The sequence below is a fragment of the Pinus tabuliformis genome, chromosome 7 (assembly GCF_031772625.1).
Source record: "Pinus tabuliformis cultivar Carrire ecotype Pingquan chromosome 7, CPIR1, whole genome shotgun sequence".
Taxonomy (NCBI): Eukaryota; Viridiplantae; Streptophyta; class Pinopsida; order Pinales; family Pinaceae; genus Pinus; species Pinus tabuliformis.
In genome coordinates, this window is record NC_142293.1 from 1,303,041,089 (window position 1) to 1,303,064,031 (window position 22,943).

Here is a 22,943-nt window from a genome sequence, read left to right on the forward strand (position 1 = left end):
CAACCATCGAGATCTAATCGACATATCAGCGATCGACGGATTGGCATATCGGTGATCGGTGAACAGTGATCCCCCAATATATAGGGCCATTGACATCAGTGATATGAGATTGCGACATAGCACAGATCCGACGGGTTTATAAGCCTAATTTCATGGAAGTTGAAGTTCGAATTTTTAGATTTTTCAATGTTTTCTATGTATTTTGTGTTTCCACAGGTATTTGTCTGTTTGAACAAAAAAAGACTATTGTTGTAGTTTTGTTGCACCGGCCGAACCTTCTGTTCAAATGGCTTCTATTCTCAACAAACAGACCCTGATTTTTAAGTGGCCTTGTCCCAAAACGTGTTATAAAACATGATGAGTGACAGAGAGCTGAGGCGGGGGAGGGAGCCGAGAGGCTACGTGCCAAAGAGCCTACGTGCTAGAGTGCCCAAGAGCCTGAAGTGCCAGAGAGCCTACGTGCTAGAGTGCCCGAGAGCCTGATGTTCTAGAGAGCTAATGACGAGGCTGTGCCTGATGGAGAGCTGCAGCACGAGAGGGCTAGATATCTAGAGATAGCTAGACAATGCCGCGAATTTACTCAAAGAAGCTTGAAAGCCAAAGCGTGTGAAAGTGAGATCACTGAGAGCCGCAGAGCCACAGAGATTGATCGAGGCAATGCAAGAAGGTGAGCCAAAGAACCGAAGGGTCAGGCAGAGCCGCAGAACTCTAGTGACGTAACCAGAGTGCTGCAAAATCAGCTAGCCAGAGGAGTCTTCTTCTTGTATGATCGATGTTGTGAGATCGAAGCAAGCTTCAACACTTTTGACAACTTATGTTTTAGATGCCCGGATTGTGAAAGCCAGAAAACTATCAATGCAAGGGGAACCGAAGTCCAGATTGGTAACTAGTTGTGCCTGCGCATCAACAATGTGAACAACACTATTCACCGTGGATTGTTTTTGCTAAAGATATGAAAATCCACTTCTTCAGATGGCCCGTGGTGTGAGGTATATGATTTGTTCATGTATTTCTTCTTTTATACATTATGTTGCATGGATCCTTGATTGATATTGATGCAGGATCTTGCTTATTACATGTTGTCATGATTCCTTGCTTGATTTGATGCAGAATCTTCTATTTGATGTACTTGTTGTCATCACTCTTCATGTTATGCTTTGATATCGCTTGTTGTATGTCGCTACGATACTCTTGTTGTCGTCATGCATGTTTTGTGTTTGAAATCCCTTTTATGCCATGTAGGCGAGATGTTCATCATGCATGTGTTTGTGTCATATTGATAGGAGTCTTTTGATTGTGAGTTCCGATTGTGGAACGTCTCTTAGAGCCACTCCTACGTGAGGGCATTTTTCCTTGTATGATCGTGACATCATCTCTTGTGTACATCACTTTTATTGACAACACTTAACGCAACGGCCTACACCATCTTGACACTAGGGCCCGTAGACGTAGTCCCTCCTAGACAAACTCCATTATCAATGCTTATGTTTCATGTGTTGATGATTGTTATATTCCTCTTCTTTTCTGCATGCAGATGTATTAATTAATGTTCTTTTAAAATGCAATTTTAACACATCACGAAAGTAAAAGGTCTTGGAATGGTCCTTCTTCACACTCGGACCTGGATCAAGTGGTATCAGAGCAGTCTTTGCGTTGATGTGAATTGCAGTGTGAACAATGACAGAGGATGAAAGAGCAATGTACGAGACCATGCTCAACATTTCCAAGAAAGTGGAAATCATGTATGAAACTCTACAGAAAGAAACAGAGGAAAAGGAGCGATTACAGCTTCAGTTGCAAGCCACAGAAGAGGCCATGAAGGAACTGAAGCAAAACAAATATAATCTTCAAACAGAGAATGATGAATTGAAGATGTGCTTACATGAAGAGAAAGAGGAAAAACAAAGTTTTCTATGACAGCTGCAAGCAAAGGACGAGGCCTTGGAAAAGCTGCAGCGAGACCCATGTGAGGTAAAAAGTAGTTCTCCATCTTCATGTATGTTTCCTGATGATGATTTCGCTGTTTTTGAAAATCACACCACAGGAATTGACTCCAAACTATTGAAGAGAATGGGGTATGAAGGAAAAGGCTTGGGCGTTAATGGCCAAGGCATTGTCAATCCCATCAAAGTAGAGGAATTACCCCATCAGGTAGGACTTGGGTATGTTAGGAAAGAAGTTGGGGAATGCGCTGAGACAGATAGCAAACCACCAACGAGGGATGATAAGCATCCCTCATCAGATCTTTCCAAATTGAAAGAGAAGGTAAAAGATGTTGATTTCCTTTCAATTTCATCTTCTCATAGTATGATGTTTGTTGGAGATTTGGAGATCCCAATTATAGGGATAAACATGAGGCTCCTTACAAGGATGAGGCACGAGGAGAAAGAAGAACTTGGTGCTAATAACCAAGACACGAATCAACCTTTGGAGGTTTTGCATGAACACCCATTTGCAAGCTCGAGGTACACTAAAGGAGAGTGCTCGAAGGTGTTAGATTCGTCCGAGACATCGTCGAGGAAAGAGAATGATGGGAAAACATTCCCATCATCCCATGGCAATCTCCATTGTAGGGAGAGAGCTGAGGCAAGCTCTCATTGCCATACTGACATCAGAGACAGCAAGGGAAGGTATAAACTTTTTCTATCTTCAAATGTTCATTTTGATTATGATCATGTTGTTAATGAATGAAGATCAAGGCATCGAAAAACATGTACCTTTTGTGGTTTACCTAACCATACCTTTTCTAAGTGTTGGAAAAGAATGGCAGCACTTATGAGGCGTGAAAAAACCTCTCAACAACATGAAAAGAAACAGGTTAAGCAAATATGGAGGAAGAAATCCTACTGTAGTCATTGTGATAGAAATGGCCATCAAAGAGCCACTTGTTGGAGGCTCCATCCAGAGCAACACTTTAAAGATAACGCGTCGGTGCATGAACCAGAAAGAGCAATTGTTGGACAAGAAAACCCACCTCAAGGAGGTGACCCATTCACCATGATAAGTGAAAAATGGTTTATAGACATGTTTTCGTTTCATGGTCATTCTTTTGTAAATCATTTGTTGCATTCTAAAGTGTAAAAGTGATGATGTGTTTCCATCTCTTGGTCAGCAACAATGATGTCTGGTCATGTTGTGACCCATATTTTGAGTTGCATGTTAAACTCTGAAAGTGATGTTATGTTTCCATCACTTGTCAAAACAATAGTGTTTGGCCTTATGTATGTAAATCATGTGTTGTAGTGATGATGTGTTTTCCATCACTTTTTTGAAGCAACAATGGTGTGTTGGCCTTCCTGTCATGGCTGGAGTATTGCATCCATGTTGTTGTAAATTTGACCACCGAGTATGTGTTATAAACTCGTGGCAAGTGTGAGACGTTTGGGTCTTTAGTTGGTCATGTCATCCAACGCATGTAATTTGCAAAACAATGTACTATAGGTTGCAGAAGTAGCAGGTGTTGGCTCATCGCTTAAGGCACCAAAGGACAAAGGTGAAGGAAATGGAAGTGAGACATTTTCAAGACGCTTGTGGTGCAGATAGGGTATAGAGAAAAGTGTAGATTATTTTTCATGCTTTTGGAGGACTAGAAGCTCCTTAGTGGGGAGGATTGATCCAAGTGGCTCTAGAGAGACATACAGGACAAAGGGTTTATAAACGCTCAAAAATCAAAAGTGCTCAGAATGAGTTTGACCTAGGACCAGAGTGTATATCTCGTCTTCCTGATCACGGAGGTGTGAATGGTTCGTCAATCTGAGTCTGGATGATGAAGTTATCGTGAGAAGAGTTGCCTTGGTTCCTTTGAAAAAAGGAGGCTTTTCCTCTAAAAAAACGGGTTTTTTAGCCTTATAAGGCAAATCGCATCAGAAGGAGTCCAAAGGGCAGACTTAAGGTTGGGCCTTTAGAACCCCCGATCAATGATCTCTGCCTAATCGTAATCGAGGGCAAGCAATCAGTGATATTGGGACCTAAGACATGCGATGGAGCGATCAAATCAGTGATCAACATCGGTGGATGCCAAAGGCAAAACCCCGGGCCGTAGCGATAGAGATATGCGATGTGATCTCAGCCTTCGAATCAGAAACTGATCAATGGCTAGGATTGAATAGGCGGCCGAGAGATCGGGGAACCCATATACCAAGGGGCGATGCGATAGCGACATGCGATGCAATCTGGACCGTCTGATCAAGGAACAAATCAATGGTCCAGCTCTAATCGGCATATTGGCAATCGGCAGATCAGCGTATCGACGATCGGCGATCAGTGATCCCCCGATATATAGTGCCATTAACATCAATGATATGTGATTGCAACATAGCACGGACCCGACGGGTTTATAAGCCTGATTTCATGGAATTTGAAGTCCGGCTTTTCAGATTTTTCAATGTTTTCTGTGTATTTTGTGTTTCCACATGTATTTATTTGTTTGAACAAAAAAAAAGGCTATTGTTGTAGTTTTGTGGCACCAGCTGAACCTTCTGTTCAAACGGCTTCTATTCTTAATAAACAAACCCCGATTTTTAAGCGGCTTTGTCCCAAAACGTGTTATAAAACAGAATGAGTGACAGAGAGCCGAGGCGGGGCAGGGAGCCGAGAGGCTGTGTGCCAGAGAGCCAGAGAGGCTACGTGCTAGAGTGCCCAAGCACCTAAAATGCTAGAGAGCCTACGTGCTAGAATGCTCAAGAGCTAAAGTGCTAGAGAGCCAATGAGGAGGCTGTGCCCGATGGAGAGCCACAACACGAGAGGACCAGATAGCCAAAGATATCTAGACAGTGCTGTGGGTTTACTCAGACAAGCTTGAAACCCAGGGCGCGTGAAAGCGAGAGTGCCGAGAGCCGCAGAGCCACAGAGCTTGATCGAGGTAGCGCAAGAAGGCGAACCAAAGAACCAAAGGGTCAGGCAGAGCTGCAGAACTGCAGCAACGTAGCCAGAGTGTTGCAAAATCAGATAGCCAGAGAGCTACATTGCAGATAGCCAGAGCAGTCTTCTTCTTGTATGATCGATGCTGTGAGATCGAAGCAAGCTTCAGAACTTTTGACTACTTTTGTTGCAGATGCCCAAATTGTGAAAGCCAGAAAACTATCAATGCAAGTGGAGCCAAAGTTCAGATTGGTAACTCATTGTGCCTGCGCACCGACAATGTGAACAACGCTATTCCCCGTGGATTGCTTTTGCTAAAGATGTGAACATCCACTTCTTCAGATGGCCCGTGGTGTGAGGTATATGATTTTTTCATGTATTTCTTCTTTTATACATTATGCTGCACGGATCCTTGATTGATATTGATGCAGGATCTTGCTTATTACATGTTGTCATGATTCCTTGCTTGATTTGATGAGGAATCTTCTATGTGATGTACTTGATGTCATAAATCTTCATGTTATGCTTTGAGATCCCTTGTTGTATGTTGCTGGGATACTCTTGTTGTCTTCATGCATGTTTTTTGTTTGAATTCCCTTTTATGCCATGTGGGCGAGATGTTCATCATGCATGTGTTTGTGTCATACTGATAGGAGTATTTTCATTGAGAGTTCCGGTTGTGGAACATCTCTTAGAGCCACTCCTATGTGAGGGAATTTTTCCTTGTATGATCGCGACATCATCTCTTGTGTACATCACCTTTATTGACAACACTTAATGTAGCAGCCTACACCATCTTGACACCGGGGTCTAGAGACGTAGTCCCTCCTGGACGAACTCCGTTATCAATGCTTATGTTTCATTTGTTGATGATTGTTATATTCCTCTTCTTTTCTGCATGTAGGTGTATTCATTAATGTTCTTCTAAAATGCAATTTTAACACATCACGAAAGTAAAAGGTCTTGGAAGGGTCCTTCTTCACACCCGAACCTAGATCAGCAAGAGAATTGGAAGTTCGAGGAGCATGGGGGATTACATCGTATCACATTCTAGGTTGACAGTAAATAAAATCTAGATGATGGGCATGACAATGGATTGGTCTTCCGTGACCTCACCACCTAAGGAAATGTCCTTGAAAATTTGAGGAAGAATTGATTTGCATAACTAATCTGCTAACAGGTAATCTGGAATGGGGGCTTTGAAAAGCCTCTGCTTACGTCTCCATTCATGGATGTGATCAGAGATTTTGGTGGAGGTGTCTTGAGGCAAGGTAGTAATAAGTTTTGTTTTGGTTTCATAGTGGATAGGAAGCTGAAAGTGCTTTAAAAATTCCACTTCGAGGGAACCAAAGGTGTTGACTGACGCATGTGGTAACTAAATGTCCCACTTGGTAGAATTGCCAGTAAGGGTGCGAGGGGAGATTCTGAGCTAGATACTGTCATCAACCATGGAGTTCGATACACACCATAAATGGTAGGTGGTGACATGTGCAGCTAGATCATCCCCTTGTTTCCCATCAAATTTTAGGTTGTCAGCAGGTATCTTATGCAGGATTAGGGGCCAATCCAAGTTATGATTGATGGGGTCATTAGTCAATCTATATAGATCAGGGATATCAAGTGTTCCCAAAATGAGAAAAGTGTTAGGTGCCCCCGAGTCTGACCATGGTAATAAAGAATGAATTGAAGGACCCAGGGGTCCTCCCATAAATTTGTTCCCAACACGATACATAAGATTCATCACCAATAAAAACCCCTTGTTGTGGTGGAATAGCCATATAGGGTGGAAGTCCATAAGGGATATTAGGTTGGGGGAAAACAGTTGGTTTCTGCTAAGATAAAATTTCCCCCTTGGCTCAATTGAGGTTAAGCACGGGGTGCCCAAATGGACAGAGTAGGACCGAATTGAGGGACAACACTAGCCATATAGTTGGCCATAGGCACATTAATGGCACTAGGATAGTGTCCACTTTGAGGAAGTAAGTCAATCAATGATGAACTGGTTTTTCCCATAGGTGGAGGGGGAATAGTAATGCCCCCTACCAATATATGCATGCTGGGAACATTGCCCCCTACCAATATATGCATGTTGGGAACATTGCCCCCTAACATCTAAGCCCAAGGGTTTGAACTTACCAAAAGGTTCCAACCAAAAGGGTCACTGAATGTAGTCGTGCTAACAACACTACTAGGAGCGATAGCCAGAGGTCCAGGAGCTGACACAAAATTCGTTGAAACCAAGATGTACTAGATTCCACTCATAGCTAGTGTAACTAGGTTGCTCGGACTTGGCATAGTTTGAATAGGAGGGTAACCAGTCAGTTGTGTATTACTGACCATAGGTGGGGGAAGTGATGGTGGAGAAAAATGATCCATAAAGTACCACGACCCATTAGTTGCCGGGGAAATATTGGATGTGGGTACTGATGAAGACATGACAGGTACAGGTCCTACCTGAATCAAGACTGGTGCAAGAGGATCGGTGAGGGGACGATTGTAAGGAGGTACAAATCCTTCATTAAAAAAGGCCTAAGGAAATATAGTTTCTTGGGAAGTGTTATGTGATTTAGTGTTAGACGATGGAGACTCATTTCCCAAAGAGGGAGAATCTAGATCACCAAGGCTCGAAAAATCCTCCAGGGTCGGTGGAGGAAGACCTTGTTGTCTCCTAGATTGACGACGAGGGTTGTATGTAGACACAATGACCTATATATTTTATCAAAAAGAATGAAAGTGATATTTATTATAGTCTTAGTGATAACAAACCAACACTTAAAAGTAAAAAAATACTTTAAAAGTCAATGAGCAAGCAGTCAAGGAATATAACTCTATTTGATAACCACCATTTCTTCAAGATGAAACCCAGTATCACAATGGATAAAAGAGAGATTCAAACAAATGTACAATTATGATTACTCTTGAGCTTTGCCCAAACCTTAGATTAAGGGGCGAAGTACTCTCGTGAAGACGAGCACCCTTCCAAAAATCAAAGACGGAGTAGTTTCGTATTTTTAGGTACCACAAAAGCTCACCCCTGTCAACTTGTGTTTGTCCCTAAAAAAATTTGGCCACTAAGGTTACCACAAATCACAAACACCATCGGGGGGACATGGTCATAGGCAATATACTATGTGGGTCAGATACCTGAGTCCCCGACTCAACTCCTATATGCCTGAGGGGATCCCCAATACATAAAATACCCAATGGAAATGAAATCGAAGGTAGGATACCTTCTCTCACACTCCAATTTTGTCTCGCATTTAACTCCTTTCTAAGGGGAGGGCTCCCAGATGATATGAGTGCAATAGGATTTTACTCTCTTTAATGACACTAAGCACAATTTTGTGATCTTGGGTAGTTGACTCACCACTAGCTAGCCCAAGATCTTAGCCTAGCCTAATATGTGTGTATGGTAAAAAAAAAAGATTTGTTGACTACTTTTATTAAGCGTTGATTTTATGTGAACTTGTATTAAAGTCTTCATAGGGGTGTTGATGTATGGAGTTCAGTGTGACTCTGACACAAACCATGCAAGGAAAATTCTTTCATATTTTCGTTTGAAGAAAAATATCTCCTAACAGGAGAGGTCATCTATACATTAATTCAATACCATACATCCAAATGCAGTAAACAGATGCACAACGTGTAGACATTCAATTCTCTCAAAAAACTAACCCAATATATATAGAATGAAACTAGCTAAAACATAAAGTTTAAACAATTTTTTTCATTTTCTTTCCTTGAAAAGAAAATACATTTAAGTTATTTTTCTACAAAGAAAAATGATCATAAAAGTAGGCAACCAAACACAGTGCATAGTTGCAGATCTCTAGAATAGACTACAAGAAATCTCTTAACCCAAGAATGCATATAATTTGGTGGATCGAAAGATAATGGTTGACTAACACTTCTCAGAAGAGGAAGAGGAGCATTAATAACAGGACTAACGCTCTATCCAAGAGCCTAGGGAGCATTATAACTCACTGAACTTCACAGCTAGGGTGCATTACAGAGACAGAGGTTGTAAAAAGGGTTAATTAGGGTCTGATCAAAGGCTATGAACAATAGAGGAGGTTATGAAGCATCTCGAGTGGACAAAATGGGAATCAAGAAGAATCAGAAGGCCTAGAAAGAAAGAGAGATTTGGGAATGAAAAGATAAAAAAAAGGAACTAAAAGATCAAAACAAGGAACTAAGTATTATTTCCCAACGGAGTCACCATTTGTTCTTTTGGGATTAATGCACAAGTGGTTGTGGATGAAATACCCTCTTGGGTCTTCTCGAGATCTAATGCAAATTGCTTAATATTAGTTGCAACTGTCACAAAGAAGCACACATATATTCATATTAATCAATGATTGACAAAGAACAAAGAGAAAGATTACCTTAGCCTTTGGTATAGCCTTGCTGGAGAACTCAGTGTGATAAAGTGGAAAGCCTCTCTGCCAACTCCTAGATTAGAACTTGTAGATAAATAGGACAAAGAATAATCTCCACAACATATAAACCTTGAGAATCAAAATATCAATATATAAGAGAATATAATTTAGCATGCATCTAAGCTACTTATTAATCACAAAATTGAATCAACATGTAAAGGAATACAATATTAACATCATCAAGTAGACAACATAGAAACATATCTATATTATTAGATAGAAGAAGAATGATTACAACCATCTTGGCTAAATCAATCCTCCTCTTGTCCTTCAGCTCCTCTCTCTCTCTCTCTCAACTTCTTCGAAGCATAACAATACTAAATCTCTTACAAACATTTGACAACCATTCAACCTCTATTACAATGGCCGAGCATCCAATTTATTAATGAATAGAGGCTCATCCTTGCCAATTCTCTCATGAGTTCCAATGAGGTAAAATCTTGGAGGCTGCCTCACTTTATTTCTCTTTCCCTTCCCGTGAGACTCCATTAGGAATAAAAATATCCTTAGTTAGGACTGAGGTGGATGTTTCCTACTTCTCAAGTTGACATTTAAGTGAAAATTGGAGTGTCAGTTAGTAAACTTGTGCTTTGACCTCTAGAATATCATAAATATCTAGTAGCACTACCCTTTAGGCTCTAACGATTTTGGCTAAGAGTTGGGAAGTGTTATAACTCTCCTTGTCTATTTCTGGGGTGCATTACCTTGGAAAATAATGCTCTGAATGGGAAAAGTAGTTTTTTTGTGCTAAATTCCACTTCAGAATATGTAAAAGTGATTAAGGATTCATGAGGTTAATTGCAAGTTTTAACATGCATTTTTGAGTGTTTTTATGTAAATTTCATGTACAAATTAACATAAACAAATGGTTGAACAACAAAATATAACAAACATGAACATCACCAAAACATTATCACAACAGGACATCATGAAGGAGTTCACCTCGCCTGGGCTACGTTTCCTTGGTTCAGCTTCCAATGGATTGACCCTCTCTATTATGCTCAAAAGTGTGAATACATCAGTTTACAATGCTCAAACAACTTTGAAACATGCTCCAATGGCTCCAAAATGCCCAAAAATGCATGTTTAGCCTCTTTCTGCTCGTGATTTGGTCAAAAACTGAAGAAATTATGGCTTCTCCAAGTCTTTTTGCTAATCGCACCTCAATTTCTCTAAAATACGGCACCATCCTACAAATTTGCCTCCAATTTCACTAACCAACTGTTGATTTCGCATAATTCTGGGTGAATTTGTCGAACGGATCAAATGCCCAATGAGGCCTTAATCCAGAAAATTAGGCCACATGGGGTTGGCCACATGCTTGGGGCTAAGGCCAATGGCCCAGCCCTGCCTGCCGATCCCCCATTTTGCTCTACCCACGGTCATGTTGAATGCATACACCCAAGGGCTGGCCCTCCCTGTGGGTTGCCCCTTTCCCAAATGGCACCAAAATTCAATTTTAAATATAAGTCACATTCCATTATATAACAAGCAACAAAGTTTTGAGTGTTGGTTAGACTTGGCACTTGGAGTTTGGAGGTCATGGGTTCAATCCCCGCCACTACTGCCTAGACCTTAACCAAATTTTGGTGGCCCTTGAACTGCCATGTGGTGGTCCCTTCCTGGGCCACATGGCAACCTCTGGTCGGCCACCAACCAACTAATGAAATTCGTCCAAAACTCCACCACTAAAAGTTTTCCCCTTGGAACCATCTAATTCGTCAGAGGAAACAGTCATATGCACAGTCACCCTGCCATGTAGGCATGCCCAGTCAGTGCCACATCAGCAATATGGACTGCTGACTGGGTTGCCTACATAATTTAAAAAAAAAATTGCCTATTTAGGAAAATGAACAGAACATGTTTCTGGGAGCATACAAAGTCTGATTCGTGTGCAATGAGTTGCTTCAAGTTTAGGATGACAGACACTATGCGGCCGTTTAGGTTCCACACCGATCCGACAAATTTTTAATTTTGAGAAAATTTTTGAGCACTTGATCATTCCTCCCCACCCGAAGCTTTTGGACCCCAAAAGATCACTTTCAGTTGTTCGCTAGGTGAGGGTACAGTTCCCTCACCTTTCCAATCTTCATCCATTTGGCTTTGGAAGGAGTTGTTCCATTGAGCCCCACATGAAGGTAATCCACATTCCCTCATTTTCAAAACCCTATTTTTCTATCAAGAATGGTGTCTTGGTGTAGTTCATCAAGGTATTCAGGAGAAAAATCCTCAATGGAAGGAATCTAGACATTTTCTTCTTGATCTTCAATCAAAGGATGCTCATACAACCTTAATTTATCAACATTAACAACAACATATATTTTCATATATGAAGGAAAATCCAACGTGAATGCATTGTCACCAATATTTTATAGAATTCCGAATAGACCATATCTAATTGGTTTGAGCTTTTTACCTTCTTCTTGGAGCCTCTCTTTGCTTATGTGAAGCCAAACTTCATCACCGACTTGGAACTTGTGATCTACTCGATGCGTGTCGTGCCTTGACTTGTACTTGCCTTGGCTTTTTCAAGTTGTTCTTGAACTCTTTGATGTACCAACTGGATTTGTTCAATGAACCTTCTTGATTTTTCTATGTCACTATGACCAGAAATAGCAACATCCTTTCCAAATATGAAATCAAAAGGAGACTTAGGCAAGTATCCCAAACATGCTTCAAATGGCGATGTTTGAGTTGAAGAGTGATTGGCCGGGTTGTAAGCATGTTGAATGTAGTTTAAATGTTCATCCCACAACTTAGGATGCTTGCTGCAATACCGACGAAGAAGATGTGTCATTGTCATATTCACCACCTCTGTTTGACCATCTCTTTGTGAATGAAATGTTGTACTATTTTTCAATTTGGTGTCCATGAATCCCCACAAACTTGACCAAAAGTTTCCAACAAAGAGAGAATCTCGATCACTAATAATGGACGTGGGGAATAAAAATGCATCCATACATTATGAAGAATAACTAAGAAATTTGTTTAGCTATAATTTTCTTTTTACATGGCATCAAAATACAAGTTTTGTTGAACCTATCCATAGCTACATACAAATAATCATGACCTCTTTTTGACAATGGAAGACATCCTACAAAATCCATATAAACACTCTCCCATGGTCGTGAAGGTACTGGAAGTGGTGTGTACAATCCTAACTTCCTATTTCGAGGCATACTAACTACACATAATGAACATCCTTTAATAAAATGTGACATGCTTTCAAGCATATGAGGCCAATAGCAATACCTCTGTAGATGTGCCACCATCTTACTTACACCTAAATGACCAATAATAAGAGAAGTATGTGTCTCTCTGATGATTTTCACTCTTTCTCCCTGTGGAATACAAAGCTTACCAAGATGGTACAACAAGTTGTCATGCAAATGATAATCCAATTCTTGTACTTGGTTACCTTGACTCAAGCTTGCAAAAACATCCTGAAAGTCATTGTCTAATGCATACTGCTCAATATAACTTTCATGCAAAACATAATTATGCTTGAGTAAAGTAGTTGCACTAATAATAGGCATAGAAAGCATATCAGCAACTTTATTTTAGATACCTTTCTTATACCTTGTCACCAAGTGGAATTGTTGAAGAAAACCCATCCATCGGAAGTGCCTTGATTGCTGCAACTTAGATTGACATTGCAAGTATTGCAATGGTTGATGATCAGTGTGAATTATTATTTCCTTTTCCATCAAGTAGCGTTTCCACTTTTTCACAATTTGCACCAATTCATACAATTCCTTGTCATATGTAGGATAATTAATCATTGCACCATTGAAAGTTTCCAAATGAAAACATATAGGATTACCATGTTGCATGAGGACTACACCCATGGCATAGTCACTAGCATCAGTTTGGATCTCAAATGTCTGTCTCAAGTTTGGAAGTGTAAGTATTGGGGCTGAACTGATCCTTTCCTTCAATGCATCAAAGGCCTTTTGTTGTTTTCCTCCCCACTGAAAAACTTTTTTCACACTAGTCAATGTATGCAAAGGACTTACTATGGAAGAAAAATTAGCAATGAATTTCCTCCAATATTGGCCTACTCCCAAAAAAAATATTACCTCAGTAACTGTCTTGGGCCCTGGCCAATTCAAAATGACATCAACCTTGGAGGGATCTATTTTCAACTCACCTCCTTAAACAATATTACCCAAGTAAACTAAAGAAGTTTTTCCAAACTCACACTTTGACATCTTTAAATACAATTGTTCTTTCTTTAAGACATCAAGTACTTTTTTCACATGCATGACATGTTCATCATGAGATTTACTAAAAATTAATTTGTCATCGAAGTATACTATAACAAACTCATGAAGAAATGTACTCAACACATCATTCATTACACGCATGAAGGTAGCAAGAGCATTACTTAAACCAAAAGGTGTAACAAGCCATTCAAACAAACTTTGTTTTGTCTTGAATCTTGTCTTCCAAATGTCTCCTTCAACAATTCTAATTTCATGGCAGCCACTCCTTATGTCCAACTTAGTAAAATACTTTTCATCTTTCAATTGATCAAGTAAATCATCTATTATAGGCAATGGGTAATAGTTCTTTACCGTAATCTTCTTCAATGCACGATGTCTCAAAAGTTACAGATGTCTGAGAATGAACCAGTCGATCGTCTTCTGGTATGGTAACAATTTCTGATTGTTCAACTTCAAGATCCAAGTGTTTTGGTAAAAGAATAATAGGTTCAAGTTGGGCTTCTTGAACAACTTCTGGTTTAGAAGTAACTTCTGATTGAATGGTGATAGGTTCAGGATCAACTTCTGGTTGAACAGATTCAGGTTCAGAAGTAATTTCTTGTTGAACAACTTTGGGTTGAGAATCAACTTCTTGTTGGACAACTTGGGTTACCATTTCACTAGGTTCACTTCTAGTGTCCTCAGGTAATTGTGGAGATTCCACTTTAGTAACAGATGTACCAGTAATTGTAGGAGTAACTGGAGTCATAGTACTTATCAGTATAGGTGTTTTTCGTAATCCAAATGAAGAACAAGAAGTTTGTGATGTACTAGATTCAGTTAAACGAGACTGCTTTGACCGGATAGGTGTAGCTTCAAGTGGTAAAGGCGTTTTACTCACTGTCCTCCATGAACGATAGGGTAAGGGTTGATGTTCCTCCAGAATTGTTGATTGATTTTATTACAAAAAAGAAATAAACAAAAAGGGGTAAACTAGGCAACAACATTGGCTTGAAACTGGAGGTCTTTTCTTCAACCAATGTGTCTTTCTCCTCTATGCTGATGAGGATGTCAATTATTTGTATAACAACTACTTCTCTAGTTTCAAGCCAATGTTGTTGATTCTAGCAAATAGTAGTATAGCTCTATAGCCTGTCTCCATTTATCACTCTCCTATTCACTGCAAAGGAACCTCATGAAACTTGAGCATTTCTACTAGAGCCAAGATTGATATCCATAGCTCCAATTTTCTTGTATTTCCACTGATCAAAATCAGATGCACTTTTCCTGACAATAATAGCAAAGTAAATGGTAGACCTAGAACCACCCAAATTATTATGCCCACCAAAGAATAGTTTATATGCCTCCTCCCTCCTAAATGTATTCACTTCCTATTAGACTTCACTATCTGTATATTGTGATAGACCATCTAAAATTTCTGATCTCAATGCAGGAAAATATGTGCTAGTAAGGTTTGGAGCAGACGATGTCCTTGTATGAAAGGATTATTGTGAATCAACATCATCTTCAATCTACACTCACAAAGGAGTTAACAATATCATGCCAATTAAGATTTGATCTTCTTCCTTGGCAACGAAATAATAGGTGACCCACATGGTGAAGAACTTGGTCTGATGATCCCTTTATCCAAGAACTCTTGAATTTTCCTTTTAATTTCCGCACTTTCCATCACTGACATCCTGTACATGCCAATGTTAGGAAGAGTAGAATCTTGTTGCAACTGTATTTCATGTTGGATTACTCTCTTGGGAGGAAATCCTTTCGGTTCCTAAAACATCTCATCATATTGGTTAACAACATCAACCAATTTAGATTTCAATCTTGAGTCACAACCATGAAAAGCTTCATTAGCAATATCATTCTTGGATTTTATCAGTAGAAGCACAAAATTCTTGCTAGAATTCACTAGTCTTTTCATCTGCTCCACGTTTACAAGTGAAGGATTTAGTTTCTTGATATGGGCTCTTACAATGTATCTACCCCATATTTGAACAAGTGGTATTTTTTTTCATGTCTATGGAATATAACTTTATTGTCATAGAGATACGGGCTGCCCAAAACTATACCACATATGTCTAATGGCACAACATCAAGTTCCACTTCATCTATGAAATATGCAGTAATGGCGAATTTATGTCTACACTTTCTAGTTACTTGCATTTGTGCATTGTCACACACCCATCCTAATGGATATTGCTTATGATCTGGAATGGTTTCCATGTTTAAACTTTTGACAATGTTTTCAGAGATGAGATTGGCTTGAGCGCCACTATCAAAAAGAGTATCAATTTTTGCTATTTTTTGAGATTACCCTTATGTGAAAAATATTTATCCTCTTATTTTCATTTGGAGTTTCATTGTGTAAATTTGAAGTACTAGTGCAAGAAATGGATTCTTTTCCTTTCATACCCATGGATGTAATTTTGTTTTCATCACCCAAATCAGATTCCAAATCCAGTTGAGTGGTTGCAACTGTCTTTTGTTTTCCCTTGTTGTTGAATCTCTTAGGCCTCATCTCTGGATGAAGCTTCAAACAATGAGCTTCGTCGTGACCCTCTTTGGAACAATTCTTGTATGTTATTTTCCTCCTTCCTCCTTCATGGATGCATTTTTCTTTCCTTTCCCTTTGAAACCCTTTTCCTTTCCTTTACCCTTAAATAGATTTTTACTACTCTTTTCTGGAGTATTTTCCCCTCTTGCCTCAATATGAATGGCTTGCACACAAACCTCATCTAAACTACTGAGATTAAACATAAGGATAATATTCCTAAGGTAACTGTGTCAACCCCCTATATACTTCAACAAAGTGTCTTGTGATTGCAAATCTACACCTAACATTAGATACCTTACTCTAAATTCTTTGGTGTAATCTTGCACATTTTGACCTTTAAGTTGTCTAAAATTTTGCCAATTCATAATGTATTTTTGCATATATGCTAGAGGATAAAATTTTCTTTTAATTGTAGCAATGAAATCAGACCAAAAATTGATAGCTTACCATGTTTTTTAATTTCTTCTTGTGTCTTGGCTTACAACCATATCAATGCTGCACCCTTGAGTCTCAAGGAAGCTAGTTGAATATTTGTATCATCATATTGAAGGTTTTGAATTCTAGAATAAACCTCCAATTGACGAACCCAATTGTCGAGATTCTCTGCAATCACTTGACCATTATACATGAGCAGTTCAAATTTAACATCAAGACATGGGTGTTTTACCAATTCATTTTGAGGTATGTTTATGAGTATGAACAAGGGTTGTATTAGTGGAAGAGGATGAAGATGCCTATGAAGTTGAAGATGAAGATTATGGTGGATATGGTGGAGGTTTACCTCCATTTTCATTACGTTTTCCTTTTGGAGGATTGGAGCTTTCACCCTGCAGTCTTGTATTCCTCTCTTCATAAAGGACTTTCACCATCTCTATCATGTCAAAGAAAACCTTCATAAAAACCTTCTCATCCTTTGTCATATTTACAGGCTCTCCTTCATGTGACATGCTTACTAAAGCTTCAACTGCAATTTGAGGTAGAACTGGTGGTGGAGATTGTGGCAATCTTACACTCCTTCTCCTTGACCCAACTTCAAGACCTTTAATTAGCTTTCCTTCTCCTCTCTTAAGTTTCAACCTTGTAAGCATCACATTCCCTTGGAAACAGTTAAATCCTTGTTGCACAAATAAATCGAAGAACTCTTATGCCAAACTTGATCTGAATGGGAAAATTGGTTTTGTTGTGCTAAATTCCTCTTCAGAATATGTAAAAGTGCTTAAGGATTCATGAGGTTAATTGCAAGTTTTAACATGAGTTTTTGAATTTTTTTAATGTAAATTTCATGTACAAATTAACATAAACAAATTAATGAACAGAAGCATATAATAGACATGAACATCACCAAAACAATATCACAATAGCACATGATGAAGGAGTTCACCCCACCAGGGTTATGTCTCCTTCATCCAACTTCCAGTGGCTTGGCCCTCTCTTTTATGCTCAAAAGTGTGAATACATCAATTTACAATGCTTAAACATCTTTGAAACCTGCTCCAATGGCTCCAGAATGCCCAAAAATGCCTGTCTAACCTCTTTCTGCTCGTGATTTGGTAAAAAACTAAAGAAGTTATGGCTTCCCCAAGTCTTTATGCTAATTGCACCTCAATTTCCCTAAAATATGGCACCATCTTAAAAAATCACCTTTAATTCCACTAACTGAGCACTGGTTTCACCTAATTTCGAGTGAATTTGTCGGAGAGATTAAATACCCAATGAGTCCTTAATCTTGAAAATTAGGCCACATGGGGGGCCACGTGCTCGGGGCTAAGGACAATGCCCTTCTGCCACCATCCAGGCCCCCACTCCTCTCTACTTGTGGTCATGTTGAATGCATGCGCCCAAGGTCTGCCCCTCTAGTGGGCTAGCCCCTTTCTCGGATGGTGCCAAAATTTAATTTTAAATATAACTCGCATGCCATTATATAACAAGCAACAATGTTTGGAGTGTTGGTTAGACTTAGCACTTGGATTTTGGAGTTCGCAGGTTTGACCTCCACTATTACCACCTAGACCTTAACCCAATTTTGGTGGCCCTTGAGCTACCACGTGGTGGCCCCTGGCTGGGCCACGTGGCAGCGTGTGGTTGGCCACCAACCAACCAATGAAATTCGTCCAAAACTCCACCAATGAAATTATGCCACTTGGCACCATCAAATTCGTTGGAGGAAATAGTCACCCTGCCATGTAGCCATGCCCAGTCAGTGCCATGTCAACAGTAAGGATTGCTAACTGGTCTACCTACATTTTTTTTTTTTTAATACGCCTATTTAGGAAAACGAAGAGAAAAATGTTTCTAGGAGAATACGGAGTTTGTTTCATGTGAAACGAGTTGTGCCGAATTTAGGATGACGAGCACTATGCAGTCATTCATGTTCCACACTGATCTAACAACTTTGAATTTTGAGCAAATTTTTGAGCACCTGATCAAATAGTCCTATAACTTAAGTCAATTCTTCAACCAATGTGTCTTTCTCCTATAAGTTGATGAGGATGTGAATTAGTTGTATGACAACTGCTTCTCTAGTTTCAAGCCAAAGTTGTTGATTCTAGCGAGTACTAGTATAGCTCCGTAGTCTGTCTCCATTGATCACTCTGCTATTCACTGCAGAGGAACCTGATGAAACTTGAGTATTTCTACTAGACCCAAGATTTATATCCACAGCACCATTTTTCTCGTATTTCCACTGACCAGAATCAGATGCACTTTTCCTGACAACTGTAGCAAAGTCAGTGGCAGATCTAGAACCACCAAAATTATTGCGTCCACCAAAGAATAGTTTATCTGCCTCCTCCCTCCTAAATGTGTTCACTGCTTGTTGGACTTCACTGTCTGTATATTGTGACAGACCATTTAACATTTCTGAACTCAATGCAGGAAAATCCATGCTAGTAAGGTTTGGAGCAGACGGTGTCCTTGTATGAAAGGATTATTGTGAATTAACATCATCTTCAATGTACACTCACAAAGGAGTTAACAATTTATCATGCCAACTAAGATTGATCTTATCAAACTAATGTGTGAGCCAATTAACAAACTCATAATTGATTGTGATACATAAAAATCCCGTCAAACATAGAAAAATTATTAAAAAATAAGAAAGAAAAGAAGGAGAAAGTGTAAATTCTCAATAATATCATCCATGATACAACAACACTACACGTAAGAAAAAATAAATAAAGGAAAGATTGGAGATAATTTTATTCATATTAAAAGGGCATCAGACAATCCATCCATGCAATGATCTTGAAAGAAAAATTATTGGAAATTCAATTGATATGAAATAATTCAATGGAAAACACACTTTAATAATTGACAATATCATGTATGTCATTACCTCAAGTTGATAACATCTCCATTTTCAAGCTTAAATCACCTCCTCTTGCATAGTATATGTCTACCAGACTCTTAGCTGCAAAATTTGGGAATTCTTTAGCAAGAAGCTCCATGGGATTGATATCCCTATTGTCTAAAAGTGTTTTTTCTCCTACCAATTCATTCAAAACCCCAACATGACATTCATCAACACTAAAATATCCATCTCTGTTTTTCACCAGGTGTTGATCATGACGCATAATATGTCGCTCCAATCCATTAGAATCACATAGAGGTGCCATTCCACTACCTAATCTTCCTTTGACATGCTGAGGAAATGCAAATTTAGACTTGCTATTGTGAAAACTGACATCAACACTTTGACACATCTTTTCAAAAGCTATTTTCCCTCTTTCCATTATAGCCCGAGACTTGAAAGCACACGGATAATCATGACTAGTCAAACTTCCTGATAAAAAACCCTCAGGCTCTTACAAAGCATCCTATTCAAAATCTGGTGTAATGTAATCAGGAAGCCTAAAATTCCAATATTGCTTGGTCTCATCATCAGAGGTGCTAGAGGTTGTTGACTTGGTTGTATTTAAGACATATTTACCACAAATCGCTATATCTTCTAACTTTAATACATCTGTGTTGTTTGCACTGCAAGGTGCTACTCTAAGTGCTGAGGGAACAAATTTTGCTGCATTTGGATTTAAGTTGGATTGCATAGTAGTTCACTCTCCTTTTATGGATAAGTTTATGCATTTTTGTATGTTAGAGACTTGTGAGAATGATCACATGGAGAGCCCCCTTGCATGAAAATTATTATGACCCAATCTTAACTTGGAAAATGAGTGATGAGAATTCAATCTAGTTCTGGCAAAAAATTGAAAGATATCAATAGTAGGTACTAGGTAGAAAAATCTAGCTCAAAAGAAACCAAAAATTTAATCAGATAAATGTTTTGATCAACAATTCATCTAAAACTCTGAATAGATGTTAAGTGTAGTACAAGTCAGAAAAGGAAAATATTTCCAACAAGTTATCTCAAATTCAAAACTCAGAAGGGGACAAAACAAATAGCTCCTTGAGTACACATTACAATTCACTTCAATATGAAAAATGTCATAAGTGTAGCTCATAACCAAACTCAAATAAAATAAGAACTCATAGAAAATTGATAATATATATTTGTACCATACAAAACATCCACACAACCTACATATGACCACATATCCTATCTTTATATCAATTTCCAACTCATCAAGAATGCCTAAGTTAAATACATTCTTATTTCAGGACATACCAGAATGGAACTCCCACTAACAATAAGGTGAGAATCAGATATAGAGAATACATTTGACTGCAGTAGGTATAGTAATGGAAAAATAATATAGCCAAAGTGTATTTTCATAATTCTGAGTTGTGAAATGCTCAAACATTGATATCAAAGAAAAAAAAAATAGTTTTGGAAAATAATTGCAAAATATAGATGAGGAAGCTTTAAAATATTATAAATAGAAGTAGTGACAAACCAAAAAACAAAATTAAACCTTTAAAAATGGCAATTTACAACATAGAAACAATCCAAAGTGACCAAAACAATCATTAAAAAGAGGGAATTGAAACATCCCAAATTTGAAGAAATATAACATATAAAAAATTATTATATCTCACATGCAATGACATGAGGACTTATGAGCAAAACATGGTCTTTCTGAAAATGCATTATATCATAAATATGACCCATATATGATACATAATAAAATATTAGTTAGTGATTGGTCAGCCCAGTTGATTAGCTCTGGACAACATATGGTAAAACATCCTGCTTCCTGTATATAAGCCTCTCAAAAAGAAAAATATAGCCTATGATTTAAAGGATAAAAAATTCATCCACCAGCGTATCATGCTATCCCAAAAACATTTGAGTAGCTAATGGTACATTTTAGTTCTCTCTACTATTTTATAATCACATTCATTTTGTTTTCTCTACACTCAACATTGTTTTGAGAACCACATTGGCTAGCACTTAAAAGGGGGATGGGAACGACCTCCATGGTTTCGTTTTAGTCTACCATTTTACGTCAACATAAATTAGAAGAAATGAAAATGGAACTTCTCAGATCCTAGTCTAACCTGCACAATATCATTTATAAAGAATAGAAGAAAATTTAGAATAATGAATCATAAAGGATGTGTGATATATGGGGCTATGGCTTCTAAATTGAGCAAAAAATAGAGATGTATTAAAAAACAAATGAGAATGTAATATTTTATGCTTGGAAACTTTGGGAATGTAATGAAAGCCAATGGATGTTTGTCTAACACACCAGCAAAAGGAAAGGCTAAAAAGGGGAATTGCTTCAAGAAAATTATATTTGACATCAAGTATTAACTATGGGTAAAATCTTGAAAAGATGATTGAATAACTTAAGTAAAAATATGTCCTCACAACCTATCTAGGTCCAATAATAGTAAATGATCCCATATCTTGGATTTTTAACCTAATCCTAACTATCTAGCAAACTCGTTTCATTGATTGAGCATAAAACATCTCTTTCATACTGGGATGGATAGCACCTCTGGGAGTAATGAACAACAACATAGTAGCATACTGAGGTGCTATGTTTACAAAGACACTCCTATTTTTCTCAATATCTTATTTGTTCCCACAAGTAAAAGTCATCACTGAAAATATTTTGATGATCTAGATCGACAACCTATATCTACAAAAGATATAAATTACTACAAGGTACATCATATTTCAAAAAATTAGTTTGTTTTACAATTCTCTCTCATTAAATCATACTTATATTAAAAATACACGTTAATTCTACATATCCAAATATGAGGTGTTAATATTCTAGACCCCAAAAGAGAGGTCCATCTTGAAGAAAAATAATTGATCATATAAAAGGCTATAGGCTTTTAGAACCTTGCAAAATAAGGTTGTTGTGAGAAAGGATATGAGATTCAATGATAATTAAAACCTAGATAAGGTATCATATGGTTGGCTTCACACTAGAAAATCAATTGATTTCTGAGTAGGAAGTGTATAATGTTGGGCACCCATTATATAATGATCTACACATAACATAGAAGGGTGAAAATGCCAATATCACAAGAATGGATGTTGATGAGGTTGTTAGTTTAGATGTTCAAGTAGGGAGGAAAAGGATTGGAGACATGAAAAAGGAGTTACCATATAACAATAATGGAAAATAAGGTTAAATGATAGATAGAAAAGGTGAGCAAAATATATTCAACAATTTTTGTATTGGTAATATGGTGATTTGATTAATGCTTCAAATGGTGTCAGATTTGAAGTTGATGAAGAAGAAGAGTGTATGAAAACACTCAGAATTCCTATAGTGAAGTTAGATTTCTATAGTGAAGTTGGATGTATCCAAATCAATGCCAACAATCTCAAAGTAGTATGATTGGTGAATGAATGTGAATGGAGCACACAATAAACCACATGTAACAACGTTTACAGGTATGAATGCTACTCTTTACATGTTATGGTAGGTTCCTAAAACCTAGTTTTGA

At 38.2% G+C, this 22,943-nt stretch overlaps 1 pseudogene; it reads right to left on the reverse strand.

Moving 5' to 3' along the window:
- Positions 1–18,549: 18,549 nt before the first annotated feature.
- LOC149252281 (polyadenylate-binding protein-interacting protein 7-like) lies at positions 18,550–20,208 on the reverse strand (annotated as a pseudogene).
- Positions 20,209–22,943: the final 2,735 nt, after the last annotated feature.